This window comes from Neomonachus schauinslandi, chromosome 11 (genome assembly GCF_002201575.2).
Source record: "Neomonachus schauinslandi chromosome 11, ASM220157v2, whole genome shotgun sequence".
Classification (NCBI taxonomy): Eukaryota; Metazoa; Chordata; class Mammalia; order Carnivora; family Phocidae; genus Neomonachus; species Neomonachus schauinslandi.
The window spans coordinates 105676897-105694436 of NC_058413.1; positions in this window are offsets into that span (position 1 = coordinate 105676897).

The window sequence follows — 17540 nt, forward strand, 5'->3', positions numbered from 1 at the left end:
ATACAGGAGCTGATATTGTGTAGTTACACAAATCAGATGTTACTTAATTGGGGGCATCTGGCTGGCTCAGTCCGTGGAGTGTGTGACTCTTGATCTCGGGGTTGTGAGTTCGAGCCCCACTTTGGGTGTAGAGGTTACTTAAAAAAAACTTGCGGGGCGCCTGGGTGGCTCAGTCGTTAAGCGTCTGCCTTCAGCTCAGGTCATGATCCCAGGGTCCTGGGATCAAACCCCACATTGGGCCCCCTGCTCAGCAAGAAGTCTGCTTCTCCCTCTGCCTCTGCCCCTCCCCTCCATTCGTGCTCTCTCTCTCGCAAGCTCTCTCAAATAAATAAATAAAATCTTAAAAAATATATATAACATGGATTGATGGTTGCATGGAAAGGTTGACCAAGCAAGTATAGTAAAATGTTAATGACAGAATCTAGGTGATGGGTATACTGGTGTTCAATGTGCAAAATATTTCATCTTGTCTGTATGTTTGAAAGTTTTCATAATTAAATGTTGGAGGAAAAAAAATTTTTTTAATAAGCCTCCCTTCCTCCACAGTCCCCCAGCCAACCCATCATCCCTCACGCAGAGACAACCACAGTTACCAATTCTTGTGGGCATCTAGGACATTCTGTGCCTATGCAAGCAGTCATGTGTGTATTCTTTTTTCTCTCCCCACAAATGATGGTGTACCACTCATACTCTTATACTACTTATGATATCAATTACTGAAAAATATGTTCCTGCTTATTTTTTTATACTTCTTTTTTTTTTAATTTTTTTAAGATTATTTATTTGTGAGAGAGAGAGGGAGATCGCGTGAAAGCAAGCAAGCACGCACAAGCAGGGGGTGCGGCAGGCAGGGGGAGAAGCAGGCTCGCCACTGAGCAGGGAGCCCGATGCGGGACTCGATCCCAGGACCCTGGGATCATGACCTGAGCTGTAGGCAGACACTGAACTGACTGAGCCACCCAGGTGTCCCTTTTTTTCATACTTCTTGACAGACATTCAAACAATTATTGGCAGGCCCTAATGCATCCATTGCCCCCAGAGTGTTTAGGATTATTCCTTCAAAAATAGGCTCTTGCAGTCCCTTTTAAACATAATAGCTATAAAGTCAAAGCTTTTGATCCGTAAGAATCAAAAAACAAAAATTTCTGTACATAAAAAAGATAGTATATAAAGTTTAATCAATACAGTGATAAGAGAATTGGTGAAAACCCAGAGGGACACCAAGGGTTTACAAGATTCTGGAGCAGGAGAGAGAGGAGAGAAACAGACCCAAGAGGTGGGGGATCCGGCTTCCCGGATCTCTGTACAGCACCTGGAGAAAGACTGCCCCACCGCCCAGCACCAGGAAGACCCACGGGAGCCAACCCTGAGCCTAACCCAAACTCGAATCTAACCATAGCCCTAAATCAATTTCTATTCTTATCCCTAAGCCAGAAGATCTTTCTTTGCTCTGCCAGGGAATGTCACACATTACCAGTGCTGAGCCATCTGTTCGCTGTCTTTCTTAGGAAAGCTAGGTAAGAGGGAGCCGCCTTCTCCATATTGCTTGTAAGACAGTTGTCCATACCTCAATCTGCGCTCAGCCCACTTTATATGGGTGATTCCCTCTTCCATGGCCCCAAACACTTGTAAGCCCCATGCCCACCTCCAGAAAGTGGGGCCCTGGACAAGATGGGTGGCTGGGGAGGGCGGGGGGAGAGAAGGAAATGAAAACCCCACTCGCAACTTTGTGAAACCAAGGAGAACCATCCTGAGATTTCCACCCAGGGGACCAGGTCAGGAGTGAAACTTCCACAGCCCACTGTCTACCTGTCACATAATCACTTTCCTTGCAAATGTCTTCAACAACCTCGTCCCTTTCCCCATCCAAAAACGTAAGTAATCTAGTCACAACCTTGAGTAAACCCTGCCATCTTTCTCACGCCTACACCCAAGGAGCGAAACATCACCAGAGAAGAGCCCGAAACCAAGTTCAGTGGCTTCTCTCTAAACTCACAGACTTAGACCTCGAATGAGCATTGAACACTACCCGATAATGCTGGCGTGTGATCTCTAGTGGGCTCGCTCTTCCACCCCATTTCCTAGTACACCCATTCATTTCAGACCTCCTCAGTGCATTCTTCCCCCACCCCATCTTCAAACCTCCGTCCCTCCATTTGTAGTTCTTGTCCCTGATTGCCCTATATTGGCCAGGCCCCTGCTCCAGCTCAGTACCATTGCTTCTGCTTGTGATCTGCATCCCACCCCAAGAACTCCCTTCTTCCAGCAGACTTTCACCTCTCTTGTATCTTCTGGTGTCCCCCTCTCTCCTATATCATCCCCAATCCCATAAAAAACCCTGCTCATCAGCACCTGTCACCTTAAAAGAATCCCTCCTTTGACTCTCTTGCCAACTTGGATGGTCACTGCCCTGATCTTACTGCTCAGCCCCTTTCAGCCCCATCCTCCACCCTTTTTAAATAAGCCTCCCTTCCTCCACAGTCCCCCAGCCAACCCATCATCTTTCCAGCAATTATCATATGATCTCCCTCATGTGTGGAATTCAAGAAACAAAACAGAGGATCATAGGGGAAGGGAGGAAAAAACAAAACAAGACGAAATCAGAGAGGGAGACAAACCGTGAGAGATTTTTAATCCTAGGAAACAAACAGTGTTGCCGGAGTGGAGGGAGATGGGGGGATGGGGTAACTGGGTGATGGGCATTGGGGAGGGTATGTGTTGTAATGAGCACTGGGTATTACATAAGACTGATGAATCACTGACTTTTGCCTCTGAAGCTAGTAATATATGTTAATTAATTGAATTTAATTAAAAAAATATATATATATCTTTCCAGCTTTGAAACTCTCTCTTGGATTCCCGACTCACACATCCAACCACCTGTTGGTCATCTCTACTTTGGATCTCATAAACATCTCACGTATGACATGTTGATAGGTTGAACTTTACCTGAGGCCTACACCCCCAGAACATAGTGATGGTTAATCTCCCCAGCATTATGTTTTCCAGAGGTGGCTTCCTACAAAGAACTATCCTTCTCCATATACTTTAAACTGTCCATTCTTTCTAATGATTCTCATAAAACTCACAGATGATGCCCTCATTTACCTGTGACAAGGCCAGACACAGACCCACCAAATTCTTATTCTTTGTCTCATAATGATAAGCTGAACTGTTTATACCCCTGCAACTAACTAAACATAGAGACAAACATGTCTTGCTCAGCTGACTGGCTGAGACTCCCCCCCACCCCGTTTATAAAAGCAACCCAGCTGTCAAATCACCCCACATATAACTTATCTACTCTTCCAGGCAAAACCATCCTGCTAAGGCACTCTGGTCTTTGGATCTGGCGTGCTCTCCCCATCGCGATAGCCTGAATAAGGTCAGTTTCCTTATTTGTCTGATGTCTTTACCTTTGCCAACACGCAAAACAGAACTTCTGATTCTCGTCACTGCTCTTTAACTGCCATTCCCATACCTTTACCTGGCCCACACCTGCTCCTCTCTCACCTCCCCAAGGCTTCACCCTCTCCGTTTAAAGCACTGTCCTCCACCCAGTTGCTACGGTCAAAAATCTGGGCATCCTTCTTCCTTCCTCCTTTTCCCCTGCCCCCTACAATCAATGTTTCAGCATATCTTCTTAAGTCTGGCTCCCAACATAATCTGAATCTGTTCATTCCACTCCACATCCACTGCAGTCTCCTTATGACAAGCCACCCTCTGACTTCAGCAGATCCCTAACCGCACTTCTTGAATCCATGCTCTCTACAGATGTTGTGGGTTAGAGCAGGTGGAAGAATCAGTCACCATTGGCTACGTTGCAAGGCTACCAGATGATACATTAGAGAGCCTGGACCCAATTTGGAGTGCTGAAGGATTAGACTTTTCAATAATGGCTCTATTGGGGCGCCTGGGTGGCTCAGTTGTTAAGCGTCTGCCTTCAGCTCAGGTCATGATCTCAGGGTCCTGGGTCGAACGCCGAGTCGGGCTCCCTGCTCAGCAGGGAGTCTGTTTCTCCCTCTGCCTCATCCCACTCGTGCTCTCTTGCTCAAATAAATAAATAAAATCTTTTTTAAAAAATGTCTCTATCATTTAAGAATAACATTCTATATATTCCTTGTGAGAAAAATGTTCATTGTTACTGTCATAACTATCTCCTTTGTAGAGCATATAAATCAGTTAGCATTTTGCTCATTTAAGTATTTTTATCCTCACTGAAATCCATTTTAATTCAGCAGAGAAAAGAAATTCACAAACATCTACTTGGGGGCTTTTATTTTTATTTTTTAAAATAAAGATTGATTTATTTATTTTAGCAGGAGGAGGGGCAGAGAGGAGAGAGCATCTCAAGCAGACTCTCTGCTGAGCATGGAGCCCTATGCGGGGCCCGATCCTATGACCCTGAGATCAAGACCTGAGCTGATATCAAGAGTCAGGCACTTACTGGACTGAGACACCCAGGGGCCTTTCATTTAAAATATTCTTTTTTTTTTTTTTAAGATTTTTTTTTTTTTGAAAGAGAGAAAGAGAGAGAGCACATGAGAGGGGGGAGGGTCAGAGGGAGAAGCAGACCCCCTGCTGAGCAAGGAGCCCGATGTGGGACTCGATCCCGGGACGCCAGGATCATGACCTGAGCCAAAGGCAATCGCTTAACCAACTGAGCCACCCAGGCGCCCTCATTTAAAATATTCTTTAAATCACCTGCTCATTTAAGAAAAATTAAACACCATCTTTAAACATACACTAGGAAGTGGAAGTTCTCTATAATCTCCTCTCTCCCACCTTCTAAGAAATCCACTGTTTTGGATTTGCTTTGTTCTCCTCACGGTTTTCTGTGTCTCCATTAAAGGATGCACAAAGGGGGTGCCTGGGTGGCTCAGTCGTTAAGCGCCTGCCTTCAGCTCAGGTCATGATCCCAGGGTCCTGGGATCGAGCCCCGCATTGGGCTCCCTGCTCCGCGGGAGGCCTGCTTCTCCCTCTTCCACTCCCCCTGCTTGTGTTCCCTCTCTCGCTGTGTCTCTCTCTGTCAAATAAATAAATAAATAAAATCTTTAAAAAAAAAAAAAAAGGATGCACAAAGGAGTTTCTCAAGTGTGGTGGTTGTATCCCTTACATCAGAAAACCCTAGAGTGCCTATTAAAAAGGCAGAGATCCAGGCTCCACCCTGGGAAGATCCTGATTCCATAGATCAGTAGATAGGCCCCAAATCGGCTTTTTCCCCCAAGCATGCACTTGGGGGTGATTTTTACACGTCCTAATCATTGAGAACCCCTGGATAATGCTTAAGAGCATTTCCAGCCATTTATGAACGGTGAGACCCTGTGTGTTCTAATGACCCAGCTGAGGCTCTGTTTACTTATCTGTAAAGTTGGGATAAAAATAGCATCTGCAGGCACCTGCGTGGCTCAGTCAGTTAAGCGTCTGCCTTCGGCTGGGGTCATGAACCCCGAGTCCCAGAATCAACTCCCGGGTTGGGCTCCCCGCTCAGCGGGAAGGGAGTCTGCTTCTCCCTCTGACCCTCCCCACCCCATGCTCTCTTTCTCACTCTCAAATAAATAAACAAAATCTTTTTTAAAAATAGCATCTGCATCACAGAGGTTTTTTTCTTTTTCATGGAGTTATTTTAAAGATTAAATATGGGGGCGCCTGGGTGGTTCAGTCAGTTAAGCCTCCAACTCTGGGTTTTGGCTCAGGTTGTGATCTCAGAGTTGTGGGCTTGAGCCCTCGGTGGGCTCCCTGCTCAGCAGAGTCTGCTTGTCCCTCTCCCTCTGCCCCTCCCGTGCTGGCGCGTGTGCGAGCACACACAGTCTCTCTCTCGGATGAATAAAATCTTTAAGAAAAATTAAAAAATAAAGATTAAATATGATAACGCATGTAAAGCATAATGTATTACACACGTAAGCACTCCATACATGGAACAATGAGAGCTAATACATATAATACTCTGTGTCGGGCACCGTGCACTTTACAAGGATGAATACTTGTGATGCTGGAATTCTCCCCTCCTCGTGGAGAACTTAAGTATCATTTAAACTTCACATCTGGCTGATGTGAATGATCCGGTAAGAGGGAAAAAACGATGATGCAGAAGATGGGGACGGTCACATATATAGCAGCAGGGGCACGACGCACAGATGGGCTGTTGGCAGGGAACGTTCTCTTCTGAGTGCTCCGCCGCCCATGTTGGAAGCCTGACAGTGAGGACATTGTGAGAAAAGAAGATGGGAGATTAGGACTTACGGTGGAGGGAGAGTGAAGGGACCGGGGAAGTGTATTCTGATTCCTAGGCAGCCCCAAGGACGCCCTTGAGACTACTGGTCCTGAATTTTTGTTGAGACTGCTCAGCATAGCTAAGGAAACTGAGACTCGGCAGGGCTAGGTGATGTGCCCAAGGTCTCACAGCTCGTGAGCCACTTTCAGGGGCCCCGATGCAGGCAGTGAATAGGTATAGAACGGGATGGGACCAAGGCTGGGGTTGTGCTGAGGGAGGATGAGGGAGGAAGTTGGATACATGTGAAAGAGTAAGTGTGATGATTGACCGTGGGATTAAAGCTGAATCGGAGAGTGAAGAACAGTGAAAAGATAGGACCAAAGTACTGGGTGAGAGTCTAAGGATTGTTGGAGTCAAGACACAGTCGGGGACTGAGTTGATAGGAAAGATATGAGGAGGTGGTTGGAGGGTGAAATGGAGCTCAGGCTGTTAACGGTTGCAGGGGAGAGGGTAGTTGAGGTAGGGTGGAGGACAGGATCCCTGGGAAAGAGGAAGTTAGGGAACTGAGGAGCCAGGCATTCCCAATGCTTTTGGGGTCCTAGTCACATCCCTTAACCCACTTCTGATTTCAGCAGCAGCTGTGGTGGACACCATTCCAGTCTCCCCCTAAGAGCTTCCCACCTTCTCTGCTTTCACTTCAGGGTCTTCTCCAAGACCCCAGGAGCCTACTAGGTTCACAGGCAAATGTAGCGAGTATGGGGAAGATGATGCTTCAAGGCACAACCCTCAACCCTGTAGGGTCAGAAGCCAGTGAATAAATGACCCAGTCTCGGGTCCTTTGGTAGACAATGTTGCGGGCACTCAGGATGCTTCCAAGAGGTCTCAGTGGACTTGAGTCTCCCGTGTTCATGGCAGTGACCTTGATATCACACCTTTGCAGAGGCTTTGCCACCTTCCCTCTTATTCTCCTTGCTCCCTAGTTCCCGATTCCTGGATTATCTCCCAAATAAGCCACTGGTATGTCAAATCCTTGTTTCAGGAGAAACCTTACTAAAACACCAGAGTATTAATAATCTTCCATGTTAATATTGAAATCACTAAGAATTATGACAGAGGTCATGTTGGAGAGAATGATAGTGAGTGAGGACTTAAACTAATTAAAGAATGAGCGAGTATGACCTTGGGGGTCGGCACGTGATGGTGACAAGGAGGGTTAGTGGATGGATAGTCCACTGACATCTGACTCAAAACTGCTTCTAGGCAAGAGGGGAGAGGATGGTTTGGAAGTGGAGGTGGGAAGCAAAGAAGACCAGCACCCGAGCTCCAGGCCCAGTGGGACATCAACCACTTGCGAGAGAAATGCAGGAGAAGCAATGACTTCAGGGGTGAATCAAGCTTCAGCGAGAATAAGAAAGTAAAGAGAAGAGTTTGAGGAAACAGAGGATTTTACTGCCTGTCCAGAGGCGTGGCAGTTGGGGAAATGGGAGATGGACTCAGAAGGGGGTCAGTACTGAGGGGAACCTAGGTATCGGGACTTCTTGTGGATACAGACAACACAAGGCTAAAGGCATAATGAGATTGGTCATAATAGTGTAAGAGCAGGTACGGGGTGTGTGTGTGTGTGTGTGTGTGTGTGTGTGTGTGGCAGTAGGGCTGGGTTGAGATCTTGCCGGAAGCATACAGAGTTCTAGCATCCTCTCTTGATCCTTATTAGAAGGAGCAGGGAACCCCGGGAGAAACACGGGCTTAACCGAAGTCCTGAGAATTCTGGGGAACAAATTTTAATAACTAGTTTGAGGCTAGTGTTCTGAAAGCAACTGATGAATTGTCACATGTTCTTTCCAGCTTCTTCATTAACAATTGTTAACCACCACCTGAAGCTTATGCTTTAATCGTATTTTCTAGACAAGGATGAATTAAATAATATGGAGCTTATGATATTCTATTTATGTAATGGAAAACAACCCCCAAATCCTGAAAAATAGAAAAAGTGTCTAAAGGTGAAAAATATTGCAAAACAACACCGTGAGTCCCCAGAATTGTCAGTTCTTGAAAAACCATTGATTGGGTATACGATTTCTGGAACAAATAGATATTTTAACCAACTTGTTGGGTTGACCAACTTGTATCCTATGAAAGTGCTTGGAGTCAAATTATCTTCCACCATATCAGCTAGTGTTGGTGATTGAAACTAGATCCAAGTCTTCAGATTTGGGATTTAATGCTCCTCTTGTCTGAAGGATGGTTTCACAGAAAAATATCAACAGAAATATGCTCAAGGCATGTTTTGCTTGAACTGTGGGGTTGAATCTTCACTTCTAGACCTGATTCTTCTTATCTTCTCTGAGGCTGCCTCAGCAAAGACTCAGACTCTACATCTTTGCTCCTGTCACATCTGTGGAGGTCTCCTTACTCTCACAATATACCCTAACTCTTCTTCACGGAGGAGAGGAGTGGTTAACCCGCAGATGGCTCCAAGTTTTCTGACGTTTCTGCTGGACTTGTTTGCTCCAGTGCCCAGGTCAACCTCATCCTTTTTCCCTTCCTCTCCCACTGAATAGTTCCCCAGCAGGTGGAAACTTTTCCTTCTTGGAAAAAGGCAAGTCAGAGGTTTTAAGTCTGGGCTCCTTAGCTTTGCATTCTGCTGCCCTCCAGCGACCACTGTTAGATTTGCAGCCGCTGGGATGGGGAGCGTTCAAAGCTCCGTCTCACGCGCTCCCCCTCGTGGTATATCAGTTAACTACAGGGGCAGGAGCTGCCGTCTGAGACGACTTGATTTGGGGCTTAAGTGGGATTTCAAAGAACCTGGAAAACACACACATACACAGACACGCTAATACTTCTAATACTTGCTTCATTATCTATAATTACACAGACATTTATTCACTTTCTCAGTACCAGAAAAAACAAGCAACTTTATCTTGCCTAATTAGTGCTAAGTGGAAGAAACAGAAATTAGCAGCTGTTGGCCAATTATAACATTTTTATTCATGCTATCACTTGGAGACCTCATCTAATTAGAATTTTTTTAAAAATCCTATAATAGTAATTCTACTCAAGCTACTATCATTCAAAAGCCTTATCCAATTTATTTTTAAATTCTGTTTAGACAGTTTACAAGATAAGGATGAATTATGAAAATAATATCTTAGTAATAGAATTTACAGACTTTCTACATGAAACTCAATTTCCTAATTGAATTAAACCCGAAGTAAATTGTCAGAGTATTTTTCGGTGCCAAAACAATCCAGTCGTTGTAGCACAGAGGATGTGTCTGCTTTATTTTGCTCAATAAATTACTTATGACTTACAAAATTAAAACATCCCCAGGAAATGAAATCACATCAATATATTTTTTAAGTTTATTTATTTTAGTAATCTCTACACCCAACGTGGGGCTCAAACTCACAACCCCAAGATCAGGAGTCACAGGCTCTTCTGACTGAGCCAGCCAGGTCCCCTGGTGTCACATCAATATCAAAACCACAGTTTTGCCACTTTGTCCACCAACCTCCGCTTCTCGCCTTCACTCTTTTTGTTTTGTTTTATTTTGTTAGTCTCCAGGGCATCCTTCAAAATGCTCAGGATCAATGCTGCTTGGATTCAGCTTCACTTAGCTCCATCATTTACAATGTATTGATGATTTCAGATAATACAGCTAGAAACTAATGATGAGCCAATGGACAATAAACATAAGGGGACGAGTAGGGCATAAAATATCTACAGTATGGTAGTAAAGCTGTGCTGGAGAATCTGTCTTGAAAGGGAGGCCAAGTGTCTATTTTTTCCTCTCTTCTCTCTGAATAGAACTCACCCACTCAGTTGTCGAGGCGGAGGCTGGAATATAACAGCCCTCCTTCGACCGGTGCAGCTCACAAGGTTTCACAGCTGGGGTCCATCCACTGGACATACGCAAGAATCAGCTCAGATTAGCAGGGACATCCGGTTACATTACCTTTGATACGGTTTCCCCTAAATTAATTTGTATATTCAATAAAATTCTGATAAAAACATGATTTTGTTTGTTCGTTTACAGAAACTTGACAAGCCGATTGAAAATGTATTTGGAAGAAACATGTGGAAGAACAGCAAAAAAAAAATAAAATAAAAAACAAAAGAGAAAGAAAAACAAAAAATAAAAAAGCAAAGGAGGACTTGCCCAACTACATATCAACCCATATTACATTTCCTTTTTCTTTTTCTTTTTAAAGATTTTATTTATTTATTTGAGAGAGAGAGAGCATGAGAGCAGGGTGAGGGTCAGAGGGAGAAGCAGACCCCCCGATAAGCAAGGATGCAGGACTTGATCCCAGGACCCTGAGATCATGACCTGAGCCACAGGCAGACGCTCAACTGACTGAGCCACCCAAGTGCTTTACTTTTTCAATGGGGGCTTTCTTTTAATTCTCAGAACACTTTTTTATCATAAGAAATTTCACAGAAGTAGGGGCACCTGGGTGGCTCAGTTGGTGAAGCATCTGCCTTCGGCTCAGGTCATGGTCCCAGGGTCCTGTGATGGAGTCCCGCATCAGGCTCCCTGCTCGGTGGGGAGTCTGCTTCTCCCTCTGCCTTTGCCCCTCCTCCCACTCGTTCTCTCAATCTCTCTCTCCCAAATAATAAATAAATAAAGTCTTTTTTAAAAAAGGAATTTTACAGAAGTAGAAAAATAACACAATGGAACTCCATACGCCTACAGTACTAGATTCATACAGCTGCTTTAACAAATTACCATAAATGTAGTTGCTTAAAACAATAGATTTATTCCCTTACCGTTCTGGAGGTTGAAAGTCCAAAATCAAGGTGTTGGCAGGGCTGCATTTCTTCTGAAGGTTCCGGGAAGGACTCTGTTCCTTGCCTTTCCTGCCTTCTAGCGGCTGCCTGCCTTCTGGGGCAGGTGGCTCCCTCCTCCGTCTAGCTGACCAGCAGCACAACATCTTCTCTCTCTTTGATTCTGCTTGCTTCTACTGCCACATGGTCGTCTTCTTTTTTGGCTTTGACCCTCTTGCCTCCCTCTTATAAGGACTCTTGTGATTACATGCGGCTCACCTGGAAAATCCAGGATCATCTTCCCGCTAATCAAGTAATCACACCTGCAACATCCTTTTTTGTCCTGGAGATCAGAACATGGACATCCTTTGGCGGGCAGCCTGTTGTTTTGTCTTCCATCCATACCAGCAAATCATAGTCACTCTTGTCCCACGTATACTTTTTTTTTAATTAAAAAAAATTTTTTTTTATTTTTATTTTTTGTCCCACGTATACTTCTATTTTGAAGCAAGTCCTGGATAGCCTGTCATCAACATTTCAGTATGCATCTGTAAAAGGTAGGGGTTCCATCTAAAAACACGACAATAAACCAACATTGCACCAAAAAATCAACACGATATCTTGGTATTATTTAATATTCAATTTTTCCTGATGGTTACTTCTCTCTTACAACTGAATCAACACGACCCATAGGGTTGATGTTCTAACTTGTAAGCTTCTGAGATTCCCCACCCTGATCCTCCTTCCATGAAAGGCACATTGTCCCAGCTCGGCTGTCTGCTGGTAACACTCTGTTCGGTCCCCACGGGGACTGCCACTTCACCCAAGGCCACACCTCTTCTGGGAGGCCTGCCTCCTACAACTTCTCAACAAAAAGAATAAAAGGCCCGGCCATCTCCACCTAACTCTGTCTCAGAATCAGCTTCCTGGAAAATCTGTCCTATGACAGTGGTTACCAGGAAGGAGGGTTTCCATAGAGAAGCAGCTAAAATGGGGTTTTAGAACTGAATCACTTCCTACTATTATGATGAGGACACCATCACAGATTGTTCAAACTTTGTCCAGTGGTGAATTATTTGATATATGCTGGAAGGAAAGCCATTAGCTGGTGGACTACATCAGGTGTCTGAGTAAAATAGGCTAACTATAAGACGGCGACGATGGTAACCACACGTACAATGGTGTTGGGTGGCTACCACAAAGTACAAGAAAACGATGATGAAAATCTGAAAGCATGAATTGCCAACTGCAGACTATCTGTGAAATTCAGGAGGTGTCCCTGATAGCTTACACAGAGGCTGTCATTTCTGACAGTAGGCCAACACCAGGCCCAGGGCTTACTCTTCAGAGTAGCTGAGCTCCAGAGAGAGTTCAATGCCCTACAAGGCAGGTCTTCTATGCCAAGGTCAGAGCCTTGATTGAAAAGGAAGAGGAACCTGACACATGGACTGAGGACATCTAGTCCTCAGACATGATGACCTACAGAGTCTTGAATCATCAGATTTCTCTGAAACCTCTGAGCCTGAGAGCCCACCCCTCACCATTAAGAACCAGCTCTTCTCCCTTGGCTTGTTGATGATGCAGAGATTTTTTTTTTTCTTCACACAAGGCAATATGTGCATCCTCTCCAGACCTGAACCAGGGTTAAGTCACAATATAACCCAGTCAAGACTGTGTTGGGCCAGATAAGGGAGAAAAGAGACTACATCCCAAAAGGAATCGCAAGACTGCCCATAGGTGTGGGTAGGGGCTGGGGGGCTGTGTAGGCTACTGGCTTCTGAACGTGCTTTATCAACAGGCCAGGACATAGAGTTGGATAAGGGAAATTTTACTGATTTGGGAGCATTTTCACAGGATTTTGGATTTCATGCTCTGGCAAGAACCCCAGGAAATGGTGCCAGTTTGCTCCTAGGATGCCCTCCAGGAACGGAGAAGTCATGTCACACTCAAGGAAGTTGGAATGCTAGAACTGCCGTGACCGATCGTAGAAGGGTTAAAACGGTCAGAGAAGTGAGCTTGCCGAAGTGGATGTAGTAGGTAGAGCGGAAAATTCTCCTGGTGATAGTGTTGCCCAGGATGGCCTGGAGGATACATCACGTAGCAAGGCAAGAAGGAATGTGAAGGAATGTCCTGGTCAGAGGATCACCGGTGTGACTCACTATGATGTTCAGGTGTGGCTCTCCTCTAGAGCCTAGGGCTGGTGGTGGGAGAAGTCCTACAGAACTGGCTTCCTGAAGGGATCCGGGCTGACAAGACTCTAAAACAAGTCACTAGGTGGCAAGGCTTAACCATCAGAAATCATGTGGACACAATTATCGTAATGTACCTTAAGGTCAGCAGTGCCTGATCCGCAGAGAGTTATTGAGATGGTGGATAGAATATGGCGCCCTTGATGGTTTATGTGTCAACTTGGCTGAGCCATCGGGTGCCCAGATAGTTGGTCAAATATTTTTCTTGGTGTTTCTGTGAGAGTAATTTTTGGATGAGATTGACATTTAGATCAGTCGACTTTGAGTAAAGCAGATTGTACTCCACGAGATGAGTGGGACTCATCCAGTCAGCTGAAAGCCTGAATAGAACAAAAAGACCCACCTGTCCTAGCAAGAGAATTGTCCAGCAGACTGACTTTGGATTTCATCTGCAACATTGATTCTTCTTGATTTTACAGTAGGTGGCCTTCAGACTCAAGCTGGCATTCAGGTTCTCGTCAGCCCACCCTGCAGATTCTGGACTGTGGGGTCATAAGACCCCACAGTCTTATGAGCTAATTTCCCATAATGAATATTTTCTTTTTTTTTTTTAAAGATTTTATTTATTTATTTGACAGAGAGAGACACAGCGAGAGAGGAAACACAAGCAGGGGGAGTGGGAGAGGGAGAAGCAGGCTTCCCGCGGAGCAGGGAGCCAGATGTGGGGCTTGATCCCAAGACCCTGAGATCATGACCTGAACTGAAACCAAGTCAGATGCTTAACTGACTGAGCCACCCAGGCGCCGAGAAATACGAGTTTTTCTTACTGTCATTTGAACTCAGAGATTTAAAAATATTCAATGCTATTTTACTCCACTACTTTTCATTTTGATGTTCATATTGTCCCAGCTTTGGCCTTTCCAGGTTTGCTTCTATGTTCTTTTGGTATGTCCATAGTATTCTTGGATCGCTTCCTTACCTTCTGGTGTGACAAGATGTCCAGGCTCATTGGGTTCATTTCTTGCCCCAGACCAAGAAGTAGCCATTTCACCAAAGAGCCCTGGTGCTTTTTATTTTGAAAGGGAAAGAGTATTTAGAGACCACAGTCTGGGTGCTGATGGGCATGGGAGAAGCTTAAAGCAGTTGGGTTAGTCATTCTGGCACGGTATTTTAAAACTTCAGTAAATGATTCGGGGTGCCTGGCTGGCTTAGTTGGTGCAGCATGTGACTTTTTTTTTTTTTAAGATTTTATTTATTTATTTGAGAGAGAGTGATGGAGAGAGAGCGAGAGAGCACAAGCCCAGTGGGGAGGGACAGAGGGAGAGGGACAAGCAGACTCTCCATTGAGCAGGGAGCCCGATATGGGGCTCGTTTCCCGGACCCAGGATCAACACCCGAGCAGAAGACAGATGCTCAACTGACGGAGTCACCCAGGCGCGCCTAGCATGTTACTCTTGATCTGGGAATCTTGAGTTCGAGCCCCATGTGGGGTACAGAGATTACTTAAAATCTTAAAAATAAAAAAACTTTGGGGGGGTCTTGGCTGGCTCAGTCGGTTAAGCATCTGACTTTTGATCTCAGCTCAGGTCTTGATCTCAGGGTTGTGAGTTTGAGCTCCACGTTGGACTCCGTGCTGGGCATGGAGCCAACTTAAAAAACTAAACTAATAAAAAAGTCAATAAATTAAAGTGTGGTATTAGCTCAGTAATAGACAATCAGTAGAACTGAAGTCTGGAAACAGTTTCTGTACAGCCACAGAGAGCTAAACTATAGATAAGTAAATCTTTTGTGATAAAGATGTTAATTCAAATGTTTGGAGAAAGGAATGCATGACGTTGGAACAATGGACTATTCAGAAAAAAATCCCTATGTCCAAATAAATTCTGACATATAAAAGTGTAAACATAAAAAGCAAAATGTACGATAGTGCTTTGTAATTTTGGGCTAGGGAAGAAGTTCCTAATCAAGACATAAATCCTAGAAGATATGAAGAAAAATGAGAACTTTACAACAAAAGATAACATACACAAGCTATTACTGGTTGCAAGAGAATAATCTCAACATACAAAACAAAGCATTTCTGTCCATATGATAGAAAATGGTCTTTAAAAAAATCAGTAAGAAAAATTCTAATAATCCAGTTGAAAATGGGAATAGGATACTAGTAGATAGTTCACCAAGGAAATACAAATGATCGATTAATTTATGAATGCGGCTCAGACCCAGAACAGAAAAATGCAAATTAAAAAGAATATTTAAAATAAATAAAATGAGAATATTTTTGCCCATCATTTGTCAATATGTCAAAATTTTGCCATTATTTGGTATTAATGAAGGATCTGAGGAAACAAATATTCGTATAAACTCTTTTTGAAAATATCACTGGCCTACTCTTTTTAAAGGAAATTTGGCAAGATCTACTAAAAATATGTGCAATGACCTCTGACCCAGCACACTTCTGGGAATACATCAGACAAAATTACTCACACATTTTCCCAAAAAATACGTTCACTAATATGTTTATTGCAACATTATTTATAGTAGCAAAAAATTGGAAACAATCTAAACATTTATTATTGAGAGCGGTTAAATAAATCATTATTTCCCACTATATATGGCACTCTAGAAGCTGTCAAAATCAATGTGTGTCAAAATGGAAGAGATTTCCAAGACCCTATTATGTGCAAAAAGCAAATTACAGAACAGTGTTATAACTGATCTCATTTGTGTGGTCCCTCATCTATTACGTGTATATTTTATGCATAAATACATAGGGAAAAGACATGAAAGATAAACATAGAATTGTGAACAGTGATTGTCTCTTACAGGGAAATGGAGTTGGAGAGGGTAAAAGGAAGTTTTCACTTTCCACTTTATATCTCTATTGTTAGATTTTTTCTTTTTACAACATGGCTGTATTATTACAAAGAGGAAATACATTAAATATTGAAATAGTAATTTTTCAGGTGATGAGTCTAATGGCAATTTCCCCCTTTTTCTATTTTTCTTTCTTTTTTAAAGATTTTATTATTTTAGAGGAGAGAGAGAGAGAGAGCGTGAGCAGGCGGGGAGGAACAGAGGAGAGGGACAAGCAGACTCTTTGCTGAGCACGGAGCTTGACATGGGGCTCTATCCCACAACCCTGAGATCAGGACCTGAGCTGAAACCAAGAGTCGGACGTTTAACCGACTGAGCCACCCAGGCACCCCTCTTCTTTCTATTTTTCTATATTTTCCAAATTTTGTACAATGAGCTAATATTTTTTACATAGTGGGGATTCTTTTAGTAAAATAACAGTACTGGGTGTCTGGCTGGCTCAGTTGGTAGAGCATTCAATTCTTGATCTCAGGGTCGTGGGTTCAAGCCCCACATTGGGTATAGAGCTTACTATAAAAATAAAAAAAAATAAATAATGGTACTACCTTAAAAACACGCCAACTGAAGGAAGCCAGTCACAAAAGACCATGTATTATTTGATTCCATTTATATAAAATGTCCAGTACAGGCAAATAGAGACACAAAGTAGATTCAGTGGTTGTTTAAGACTCAGGTGGTGTGAAGTGGGAGGGGTGTTGGGAGTGATAGCTAAAGGGTGTGGGGATTTCTTTTCGAGGTGACAAAAATGCTCTAAAACTGATTGTGGTGATGGTTGCACATTTCGGAGTATGTGAAATCTGAAAAACCATCTAATGATACATCTTAAATGGGTGAATTGTATGGTGCATGGATTCTATGTCATTGAAGCTACTTCCAAAAAATCTTTTAAAAACCAGTGCTACCGGGGCGCCTGGGTGGCTCAGTTGGTTAAGCGACTGCCTTCGGCTCAGGTCATGATCCTGGAGTCCCAGGATCGAGTCCCGCATCAGACTCCCTGCTCGGCAGGGAGTCTGCTTCTCCCTCTGACCCTCCCCCCTCTCATGTGTTCTCTCTCAAATAAATAAATAAAATCTTTAAAAAAAAAAAAAAGTTTAAAAAAAAAACCAGTGCTACTGATAATCATTTTATACATAACTAAGAAGCCCAGTCCTTTGGCCGAGGGTCCTTACCACACCGTACACACTCACTAACTCTTCTGCTGATGACTGTTTCTAGCTCAGAGGTGGAGACATGATGGCTACACTCATTTGAACACCTGTCCCTTTGGTCAGATGCTGTCGGGGAACGCCAGCCATCCCCAAGAACGGTACCATCTTCTGTTTGTCCTGCTAAAGCGTTCTCCCCTCGTTCTAAGAATCAGACCATTTCAGAGAGTCATGACCCTTTGCAATGATCTATAAGATTGCAATTATCAACAATTAGTTTCTGGCACATCATGGGGATTAAAACTGGCTTGTTGGCAATTCGGTGGTTGTAAGAATACTACTGAAAAC